We start from the raw sequence: 12,762 nt of genomic DNA on the forward strand, positions 1-12,762 counted from the left end.
CTTCATATTTGGAAAAATTAGGAATTCATGATGAAATCTGCCCAGACAAGGATCCCTGAGCTTTGGGATGTGAAGTGGAGATTGTCTTTTCTACTTACCTACCCATTATTAAGCATTAGAAGAGAACACCCACTGTATCATTACATCCTCACATATATTCATCTACCCAAGAAAGCATACAAATAATTTGAATGTGGGATTCTAACTTTATAGTTTTATTAACTGAATAAAAAAGCATACTCACCTGAATCAATGCTTCTTTAATATGTACACAACCAAGATATTTTAGTTATAGGAGTGACTAGAATAACGCTGATAAAAATCAGTGACTATTAATCACTACTCAGTACAATTTCTATCACTATAAATGATATCTTTTTCTTAAAAACTAGTGAATTTTTAATTAATCTTGAAATTTTATAAAGAGTGATTGTCAGAAAAAAGATAAAAGCAAAATAATTTGGTGATAAAAACCCCAGAAGAATTTTTAATTTTTACTAATCAATGTCAAATGTTAACTATTGCATGAATGACTGAATTAAACTACTACAAACATTAAATTCATCATTTAAATTTTACTAACATATATTATTAGGCACCCATGTCAATTCATAAATGGTGACTTTTAAAAGATGATGATGCTTTTAAAAATAGATTTTGGAAAACCACAAAGCAAATGTCTATCCTGAAGTAAACACCCTTAGAGGCCTTTCACCATGCCCTGTCAAAACACATATACAAACCATCAGTGTATGTCTGAGTAAAAACACATTTACTTGTTTGTGGTTTGTCATGTTTTCTTTTGTAGAACAAGAATTGTCCTAAGTGATGTTGAATATGTTCCTGTTATTTATCAATGAAGCTGTGTATATGTACCATGCTTTTGTGAAATATGAAGACATGATTATATGAGTGCTGGATAATATAAAGCAGTCATATAATTCTAAAAAATTAAATGCAAATATATGTATAAACACAATTAACTGAATATTTATAGAAAATATTCAAGTGCATGAATCAAAATATAAACTGAAATAACATATGTGTTTAAGATAAGATAGGAAAGAAAATACAAATAGAACTACATAATTTTAGAAAATCACTAAATCATCCCAGTTAGATGTTTGTTGCATTTAACAAGTGTTCCAACCATAAAAAATAATGAAAATTTGAAACTATTAAAGCATGTGTTCGATTTAGTTCTTCATTTCGCATGAGGTAATGGGTACCTCAAACAGCGTTGTGGAAGAGCCAAAGCTCCATGGGCTTCTCAGTGAACAAAACTACAAAACAAAAGGAAAAACAAAACAAACCTGCCATCGCAAGATTCTTACCCTCACAGCAGGATTAGAGGTACAGCCATCTCTTCACCTAGTAACCTAACCTGCAAAGATAATAAATATTTTCTTACATATGCAAGATGTCAGAGAGTTATGGTCCTGAGGCTGTAGGGTCTCCAGACAGGACATAATTATTTTGAGCCCTGGGGTAGAAGAGAGAGAATAGCTGTATCTCTCTTAGTGTTTACATATCAAGAGACAAACAGTTCCTATTTTATAGACATATACAGGTCACAAAAATCTTGAACATGTATGCTCATTGACTCCTGGGACTATTTTAATATAGTCTAAAGAAGGGAAGAATGGCTTACAGGTAGAGCAGATAGCCATCTTCTCCCTGATGTAGAAGAAAAGGAGGAAAAAATCATTTCTCGGCCCTTTACTTTTCTGCCCAAGTTTGGCAATTCAGTTGAGGCAGTTGAGCTGAATTCTAAATACCCAAGAACAATAACTTTAAAAATGAACACCAACATATTTTTTAGAAAAATATTCTAATGAATATGTTTATAAACACAGTCCAACTAAATTAATATAGAAGATTGTTAGAAGTGTATTAGGTGAGTTTTCCATTGTTTTGAATAGATGAAAGGATTGAGTATGAATGATAGATACAGAGATTGTGAAGACATTGGCTTTCACTGAATTTCACAAAGAAAAATTACAAGTCCTTAAATATGTAGAATACTTGGTTATTAACAGCAGTCCAAAGACAATAAGGATTCTATATTCAAAAGATGTAAGGGTATTTCTCTTTTTGTAACGTGAAGGGTACTTTCCTGTTCCACAGACATTATAAGGGTATAGGCTTAATGTAGAAACCACAATGATATCTATATATTCAGATGTTATCTTATATAATAGGGCCTTGCTGTCAGTATTTATAGAACAATCTATAGTGTTCACAGCATCCTGTATACTTTGGGGTCTATCCAATTTTGACCAAAAATATAACCCAATATAACCCAAACTCAAAACTTCATTTAGCAACAGGAGATGACCTGTTGAACTTTATTTATCTCCTGAAATATTTGGTTATTAATACATAATTTCATTTAGCTTAAAGAACAGGATTGGTTGGAAGATAAGAAAAGATAACCAAGAAAAGAAAACCTAGTTCAACATCACCAAGGCTTACATAAATTCACAGAGACTAAATCAGTATGTTATGCCTTGTAGGGCTCTAAACTAGGTCCTTTGTGTATAACTTTTATTCACCTGATGCAATTGGCATCTCAAAGGCTTACTATTGAATAAGCTCACTCTTTTTAGCTCTTCCTATTTTCTGGCTGGCTGGTTCAACTAAATTGTTCTGATTGATTCAAACTTACTTTTCTCAGCTTCTGACTGTATTGTACTTTTTGGCCTCAAACTAACTCTAGCAATTTGGTCTAATATTCTAGTTCCCATTTTTCTATCTAGATCTAACTGCACCTGTGTCTACCATCTCTGCACGTGGTCTATAAAACTGTCCTAGTAAAAGCTGTCTCTGAACTCCAAGAACTGAACTGCCACCAACTGAACCATCAGGAACTTAACTCTACCTCACTATATCTTAATTCCCTGATTTAATAAAAGTCATCTAGCTGACTAGAACTGAGAGATGTGCATTCCTATTTCTACTGAGTGCTGAGATTAAAGGGTGTACCACCATGCCTGAGCCTGATCTTTTCCTGAAATTTTCTCTATACCAGGCTGTTCTTGAACTAAGAGGTATGCTTGCTTCTTTCTCCTGGGATTGATGCTGTGTCTGTCAGGCAAATCACACAGACCTAGAAAAATCTTTGGATGCAATTGCTTGACAGAGCAGCCATGTTATTGGATTAAAATTCCTTTACATATTTGCCTATGAGTTATGATTTCCATTTTCATGTTTTTATGGGATTCCTGACTGTGCAAATGATTCTCCCTCTGATTCTTGTGCCTTGTCTTCTGCTCTTTTCCTTCTGCTTGTCTTGTCCAAATGTAAAGTGATACTTACTACTTTATCTCATTATTTATTATTGTTTTACATTTTATTATATATCTTAGATGCCTCTTTTATTTCTAGTAGATGAGAGAAAAGAAGTAGATCTTGATAGGATGTAAGGTGAGGATAGACAGGGAAGAATAGAAAGAGGGGAAACTAATCCTTATATATTAAGTAAGAAAAGAACCTATTTTTGTAAAATAAAATCAGTTTTAAATGTTATCTCAGAAAGGAAAATTGTGGCTCATATGTAAGTGCTGAAGTATAATGAAGCTCTAAAGAAAGTTTATCTTAAAGCAAAAATATACTGTAAAATGAAATAGTTTATGTTGGAAATGTTGCAAGTTATAAGTTGTGAGAAGTGTTTGTGTGACTTAAGCTAAACTCCTAGGAAGGCCTTGTAGATGTTAATAAAGATTATCTGAAAATTAATGTGTTTCTGGTCAATAATCTCTGTTTTTCTCTTAGTCTTCTTGTTTTTCCTTGGCAAAATTATTAATCATTTAATACAGAAATAACTGCTTTAACAGCATAATTACATTGTGAAAATTTCTTTAGATCAGAAAACAAAATAAACAACTAGAGTAAGAAAAGTCGTTTAAAGTTGGAAATCTAGCTTTCTCATAGAGTAAACAGAAATCTCTTTTACAAAGATCTGGGAGATGCTGATCAAGCTTCATGCCTTCACTGAGTCTCATAATATACTAGAGTACACACATTTTTGGAAGCAGTCCTAGATATTACCTCAAAAGAAGTAGATGCATACTTATTAAATATTTTCAATTTCAATGGTGTTATAGAACATTATTTGTAAGTAACTAAAATAGATAATTATTTTTAATTCAAATGAATTTTTTGAATTCTGGAATTTTGGAATAACCTGATAACTTCACATTTGTGAATTTACATATACAATGCATACATGTATATATCATGTATATATTGGAATATATTGGTCCCCTAAGGCATAGTACATAAAAACAGTATTTTTCTTTTTGAACATTCTCATTTCTGTTTTATATTTAATTATATTATTTTAACTTTAGTGGTTTTAATTAACACTGGTTGTATTAAAATGAATTGTTTTGAAATTGAGAGTTGAATATGTAAATTCATGCAGCTGATCTCATCACTGAACACTAAACTCTGCCTATAAATGAGATAGCAGTTCTGTTGAAAACCTTTTTATTTTTAACATTAGACTTCATTTTATCTTTGGACTTTTCTATTTCTGTTTGTATAAACATTACAGTTTGTTTTTTTGGTTTATATTTTTCCTTTAGACTCTTTGCCAATTTCATAATACTTTAAAATTGCTCCAACATTTTCCCATAAAGATATCTGTTTTTGTATTTCTGCTCATTTTTCAGTGTTTATAACTTAATGAATTCAAGTGATTTTTTTAAAAAAATAATGATTCCAGTGTTTTCTCTAAAACTCTAAATATAGTTTTTTTAACAAGAATTCTTTAACTTAATTGAACAGAGGTCATATGTAAAGAGTGCACAAGGACAGGTAATCAGCTATGGCTGATGAGTCACTTCAACAGCATCTGATTTTCAAATGCAGGTCAAAATTAATTTGATCTGTTTCTTGTAAATGCCAATATAAAAAAATAGAACTTGAATTCTGAGGATGAGAAACATTCAGCAAATACACACACACACACACACACTTAGATATTTCTTAATGATGCTTCTAAATAGAACAACTATGCATCTGTAACAAGTCAATTATCTTCTTGGATTTATTCTGTGTCCACCTTACTGATCTTTGTTTGGAATCTATACAGCTGTAGCAATTGAGCATTGCTGCTCACTGAACTGGATATTGAATGTGTATTTCACCATTGTTTGCTTTTTCAATAAATATTAATACATGTTCTAAGCTCTCAGGATTTGGTGGTCTGACGTTACTTTACTAACAAGTTCTTTTTGAACTACTACTTGTAGTACTGAGCAGTGTGGATAGCCTTGTTCAGTCATGGCTGTGAAATTGCTACATATCTGTGTCCTCAGCTTGTTGCAAGGCCCTTTATCAGCAACTCATAATAGCTTCTGCCGTTCATGGTGTATTGAGGTTTTCAGTTTAAGAATAGTGAAGACTGAATGTTAGTGATGCTGAATCTATACATATGCCTGCATTAGGGTACTAATTTCAATAGAGATGATGAAATAAATCTGAGATTTTGAGAAAATGCAGGCATTCTGAGGAAGTTTCAAAGTAATAATTCAATATGCATAGAACTGAGAACTTATCTTTGCTTATTCATTTACAAGGACCATAATATCGTGGACAAATCAATCAGACAGCATCTCAATCAATTACATTCTTATTTGCAGTACTTACAAAGATATTGATCTTCCTCCCTTATAAGTAATTCATTGGGCACAATATTAAAAAATAGATAAAATATCAAGTAAATATGCTTCAGGGCCTCATTGTCAGTATAATTAAAAACAATGTTGCTACTGCATTTCACCAGCTTCAACTCCTATTCAATATAATTATATATGGCATATTTATTGGCAAATTACTTGCAAAATTAAAACTCAAGAGGAATCATAAGTTTACACAATTTTATTTCTTGCTTCAAATGATCAAACTTATAGTTCATTAAATTTTTGTTGCCAAAGTAATCCCTTTTAACTTTAGTGAAAACAGTGTGTTCGGATGGTTGCTAAAACCATTAACCAGAAAGCTACTTTGATAAAAACAATGTTAGGCATATATAAGCAAATCTGTAAAGATAATATCACTTAAAAGATGATTAGATTCTGATTAGCTTTGGTAAAGTTTCTTAAAGTCATCAACTACTTAACACCTGTTAATTACTGAGACTCCTGATCTACACACTTTCTGCTCACTTAACCCTTTTTGGCCTCAGTAAATGGTAGGTATCATTTCATATATATGTGATTTGTATCTGTGAAGTTTAATTTTAATTTTCAGCAGTATGGAAACAAGAAATGTAAGTTACCTAATAGAATTAGCAACTGAGGGCAATGGATAGAAATTAGAGCTGTTTAAGGGAATATACAATTTACAGTGGAGTAGATACTATTAAATTATGAAGAAAGATTTAAGCACCACCAAGTGGGGCATGTCCTCCTTAGCAGGAGCAATAAAATAAAGATATCAAGTATGAAGTTAATATAGTTATATAAGTCAATCGTGACTATGGTAGGAAGTTCTTTCATGTCAATTCTATATGACATTTGTAAAAAGTAGAAAGAGAAAAAGAAGGTGTTAGTGGTGCAGATGGAAAAGAATGATGGTCATGAGGAGGGTGATGGGAAGAATGTGTTAGGGTAGCAGCTGAAAAAGACAGAGAAGAATAGGGTGAAAGGTGAGAAAACAGAAGAGGAAAATGTTATAAAGAAAGAAGGAAAAGTGGAAATGAAGAGAGAAACAACCATCACAGTTAGATTAAACAGTATAGATGACAGAAACAATTATGGAAAGTATGATTGAAGTTGAGGATTAGACCTGGTATTGCCACATGGATTTATTCTTTCCTAAAAAAGAGCAGACATTTATTTGTTAGTTGCAACTGATCCCTGCCACATTAACATTATAAAACATTCTGACTAAACAATTGAAATAAATCACGAGGAAGCAGAAAATAGAACTGTTAAAATTGTGTCTATTTAGAAAATCTAGCATCAAAGGTATAACATAAAGCACAATTTGAAATACCATATGAATAGGAAAATTATGTTAAAAAGGAAACATTATTGGTATATTACCATAGAGACCTGTAGGAGAAATTTGTATTGGTGTATGAATGAAGAATGATGGAATCATTTTACACAATTGAAATGCTGACTTTATACAAATCCACAAAAAGAAGTTTGAAATGAGAATGTTGAGCACAGTTATAAAGCTGTTAGAAAGACTGGAAGAAAACACAAAGCACTAGCAGAAATTCCTGTGGCAAGTTACTGAAGGCACAGCTACAGCTGTGCTCAAATAGAAGCCTTGGGCTCTGCCCCTCTCCAAGATTCTTAGAGCAGCTCCTGAAGACTTTCCTGCTGCTCCTGTCAAGGCTGGGCCATTGCTTCAGGTAAAGAACAGCTTGGGAGCCACAGAGTGAATTCTGTTACTGTAAAGGTAACTGAAATTATTAGTTATATTGTGGTTCCATGAAATTCAATACTATATCAACTCAAGCTACTTCCTGTAGATGAAACTTAAAATCATGGTTGCTTATACATAGAGTTTGAATAGCTAACAATAAAACATCTGCCTTTTAATGATGTTCATTACATAACTAGTCACACATTTTTTATCCAACATTTATGTTTTAGATGTATTGTGTTCTGTGCTAATGATTTGTGTTTCTCATATGCTATATATCATATTTTAAATATTAATTTAAAAGCAGATTCATCTTAGGGTACAATAGTCGATAATAATTTAATGTATTTTATTCCTATGCTCTTTAAATTTTAAATATATTTTTTCTGTGTATTATGAGATTATATGCACACATCTGCACATCTTCATCCAGAGACATGAAGATACTGGGAGACAACCTTCATCACCCTTGGCCTATTCTTTTGATAAAGGCTTTTTCTTCAACTTGAGGCTCCTGTTTCCTCTGCTATCTCGGAACAAGAACTGCCCTAACCTCCTCGCCCTTCTCTCTTGCCCACACTCTCTCCCTTGTCTCTTCCCCCCCTGCTCACCTCCTCTCCCCATTCTTTTCCCCTCTTTCCACATGGTCATGGCCGGCTCTCATCCCTCTTTCTCTTCTTTCCCTCTTTACTTTTCTATCTCTTTTCTTTCCCCATACTTTTCTATGATAAAGCTTTAAAATTATGAAAAAAAAACCTGCCCTAACATAGTCCTGCCACAGCATGCACAGACAACAAGCTGGTCTTTTGAATTCTGAAAAATAAAATCTCTTACTCATGGTTGGAGTGGTAGCTCCTATAATCACTGATGCATCTCTACTACCTATAGCTTTGAATTTTATAGCAAGTGTTTCATTAAAGTAAAATGCAAATAGAAATATATAGAAAATAAAGAATCAGAGAATTTTCACTTAAAATATCACATGCTTGAGATAACTAGAAGTCATTAAATCTGGATGTTCATGTGAAGTATAATTGCATAATATAAGCTAGACATCTAGAGACCATTTATCAGTGTGTACCATTTAATTGGAATTGGTTTTAAAATGCTTCTTAGTGGCACAAATGAAAAAAATTACAGAAATCTTAGTTTCTGTGGCAAAAGCAAGCAGAAAACCTTGGGGAATTCATACCTCTTTTACGTAAAAGTTGGTAAGAATTCCAGTGATACGAACACAAATGTTTTGGAGCTTTTATGTCCGTAGTGTCTTTTTCTTTTCTGTGTTAGAAAGATTCAAAATTACCAGTGAATTATAACAGTGTAAGAATAAAATGATGCACACATTCCTTTAGAGGACATTAAAGTATGTTGTATAGAGTAACATGTAAGAAATTTTGTGAGCTTAACTGTATTATATATTTTGACTCCTTATATTTTGACTCCTTATCAAGGTGTAAGAGGGAGGTCAATGTTTTCAGTGCTCTGGTGACTGAGATATCAGAGAACTAAAGTTTGGTCTGACACGTTAACTTCTAGTTATTACTGCTACATTGCCAAAGAAAGAATGCCTTAACTCTTGTCTCTGCTTCTCTTGGCATCTTTTCCACTGTCTGAAACACTTTGGCAGTCCTTGTGTGAAATATCATATTCCATAAGCTCCCTTTTTGGAATAAGTCAGACTTATATATTTATATCACAATTATTTTTCTTATGTATTCTTATTTATTCCCAGAGGAAATAATAAGAAAATTATTTTTCTTATGTATTCTTATTTATTACTTGTAAAACATAATTTAAAACAAAAACAAAGTGTGGTTCTGTATTATACACTATCCATTCAAATGTACAGAATTCATGCTGTGCATATTTAGAGATGGATATATACGCATTAAGCTTGATTATGACAATGGCCCTTGATATTGTTTTAAAACTAATGTCATCCCAAATTGCCATCCTATAACTAGTCATTAAGAAATTATTTCATTCCTCTCCAAATGTGACATCTGTTATAGAACAACAAGATTTGAAATGCTTCAGAAAAGAGATGACTATGAACTACCAAGAAACAGAACAGCAAATTGAAGCTGCCTTGGAATGTTGCCAATGGTGAGACAATTCAAACATTTGTAAAATGAAGCAATAATTGACAAGGTAGCAAACACCTGCCATCTCAGCAGGAGGAAACTGAGGCAAGAGTATTGCTATACTTCAAGGCTCTTCTGTGAAATTTTACATATCATGTCACCTAGGCTTGAAAATGACATCGGCTCAAAACAATTTTAAAAATACTAAAATTGGAAGAGTCTTTAAACATTTTCTTTCTTAAATAATATTGTTTATATCTGCCTACATTTTATTTATCATGTCCTTTAATATATGTGGTATTTTATAACTTCAAGAACATAAAGATAATTTTAATTTAAACAATGTGGTTAGTATTTGTTTTAATAAATCCTGAAGTTTTAATAAAATATACAATGTTCTATTGTTATTAAGATTGATTCTGATATCTTTTTTAATATAGTAGAATGTGATGAATTTCTCTGCTAAGAAAGAAGGCTGTTCATAATCCTAAATTATGTTAGGCTACAGAAGCAATAAAAGATGTGGGACTTACTAAATGACTTTCTTACTCTTTAGTTCTGAAATATTTATCAGTCTCAGAAATGCTTTATGTTGAATAATGACTATTAATAGTTCCTAATACAAAAAAGTTGTCAACTTCTTAGGACTTTCAATTTTTGGATTTGGATTTATAAAAATATCAATATTCCCATCACAATATACCACATATTACAATTTTTACTCAATTATATATTTCATTGATTTTTTTCTGTATGCATAAATCATGTATGATGTTTCGCTGGGAAATATTTACAGAGTAGGCTAGAGACGTATCAAGCAAAAGCATGTGGCTAGTGAAGAGGCTGATTCTAAAAGGGACAGAGAAAATGTTCTATAGGTAAATTTTAGTTTTTTTTAGATATATATTACACAATACTATAATTATCATGGAATGGTTTTTCAAAAAGAAATTTTATCTGTGACAAATAATTCAATGTTAATGAAAAACTTTTAAAAAGACAGAATTACAGGATATCACCTATCAATACAAATAACAATTTAGTAAATACATAAAACTCAAAATACGGAGAGAGATGTGAACTGCCCTATATTCAAGGGTAATTATTAGGTTCATGATATTTGAAGAATTATTGGACCAATCATGAGTACAAAGATGGACAAGAAGTAGCCTTCAAGGCTCACAGTATAAAATAATAATTCTTCACACAAAATTAAATACTAAGGTTATGATGTTATAATAAATGTCCAGTAAATATAAATAAGTTACTCCTTTATAATTTTGGTACAATATTTTTGAGGTGTTGGTAGTTGAGATAACAATATTTCTAAAGCCTAAAATTGAAAACTCTTAAAATATTAAATGCTATTTCTGGCTTGTATGACAACATTATTCTCTGTTATATCTGACAGGGTCACTCAAAGATACAGTCCTATTATGAGAGTGATTTGACAATGCATGAGTCTTGTTTCTTGAACTTACTCTGAAAATTATTTTTATAATGGCAAAAAGAGGGCAAATAATTGAATATACAAAATTGTAAACCAAAGAGCTAGAGAGACATCTCTGTGGGTAAGATAATGTAATAATTTTCCTGTAGATAACCTGAAGTTGAATCCTAACACTCAGGTCAAACAGCTAAGTGACGTCTGTAAATTAAGGCCTGGGACATACTACATTCTCTTTTGGCCTCTGTAATCACTCTACACACTGGCCATATACTCACACAGAATTACACCTACATATTAACATAATGTTTATAACTTTAAAATTGTGAATTACATGTTTCTATGATTAAAACCTGTTAAAGGAGAATGCCATTTCCATTGGAACTTTAGTTTAACTATTATATTCTGAACAAAAATAGGAAAGCACATTGCACACATTGACTCAGGTTCTTTTTTTTTTTTTAGTTCCCATTTTTTAATTTAATTTTAATTTTCTATATTCTTTGTTTACATTCTGAATGCTTTCTGATTTCCTGGTTCCTCACTCCCCATCAGTCTCATAAGCCCTCTTCCCTCAGCCCATTTCCCAATCACCCCACTCTCATTTCCCTGTACTGGGAATGTCCTGGGGATCCTACAATGCTGGATCAATTCTTTTCAGAACCAGGGTCCTCTCTTTCCCTCTTCTTGGGTATCATTTGAAATGCTAATTGTGTTTTGAATGTTCAGAACTTCTGGGATAATTAATATTCACTTACTAGTGATTGCCCTCAAACTGTGTTCTTTTGTGATTGGGTTACCTCACTTAGGATGATATTTTCCAGTTCTAACCATTTGCCTAAGAATTTCATGAATTATTGTTTTTAATTTCTAGGTAGTATACCACATTTTCTGTATTGATTCCTCCACTGAGGGACATCTGGGCTCTTTCCAGCTTCTGACTATTATAAATATGGCTGCTATGAACATAGTGGAGCATGTATCCTTATTGCATGCTGGGAATCCTCTGGGTATATGCCCAGAAGAGGTATAGCAGGGTCTTCCGGAAGTGTCATGTCCATTTTTCTGAGGAACTGCTAGACTGATTTCCAAAGTGGTTGTACCATTTTGCATTCCCACCAGCAGTGGAGCAGTGTTCCTCTTTCTCCACATCTTCCCCAATGCCTGTTGTCTCCTGAGGTTTTAACCTTAGCCATTCTGACTGGTGTGAGGTCAAATCTCAGGGTTGTTTTGATTTGCATTTCCTTAATGACTAATGATGTTGAACAGTTCTTAAAGTGCTTCTCAGTCATTCAAGTTCTTCAGGTAAAAATTCTTTGTTTAGCTCTGTACCCCATTTTTTAATAGGGCTATTTGGTTCTCTGGGGTCTAACATCTTGAGTTCTTTATATATATTGGATATTAGCCCTCTCTCAGATTTAGAGTTGGTGAAGGTCTCTTCCCAATCTGTTTGTTGCCATTTTTTTCCTTTTGACAGTGTCCTTTGCCTTACAGAAACTTTGTAATTTTATGAGTTTCTATTTGTCAGTTCTTGATCTTAGAGCATAAACTATTGGTGTTCTGTTCAGGAACTTTTCCCCTGTGCCCATGTCCTCAAGGGTCTTCCCCAGTTTCTTTTCTATTAGTTTCAGTGTGTCAGGTTTTATGTGGAGGTCCTTGATCCACTTGGAGTTGAGGTTAGTACAAGGAGATAAGAATGGATCAATTTGCATTCTTCTGCGTGGTGAACTCCAATTGAACCAGCACCATTTGATACTTTATGTTGTTTGTGGCCATTGTGAAGGGTGTCATTTCCTTAATTTCTTTCTCTATCTGCTTATCCTTTGAGAATAGGAAGACTACTGA

This window comes from Apodemus sylvaticus, chromosome 4, assembly GCF_947179515.1.
Source record: "Apodemus sylvaticus chromosome 4, mApoSyl1.1, whole genome shotgun sequence".
Lineage (NCBI taxonomy): Eukaryota > Metazoa > Chordata > Mammalia > Rodentia > Muridae > Apodemus > Apodemus sylvaticus.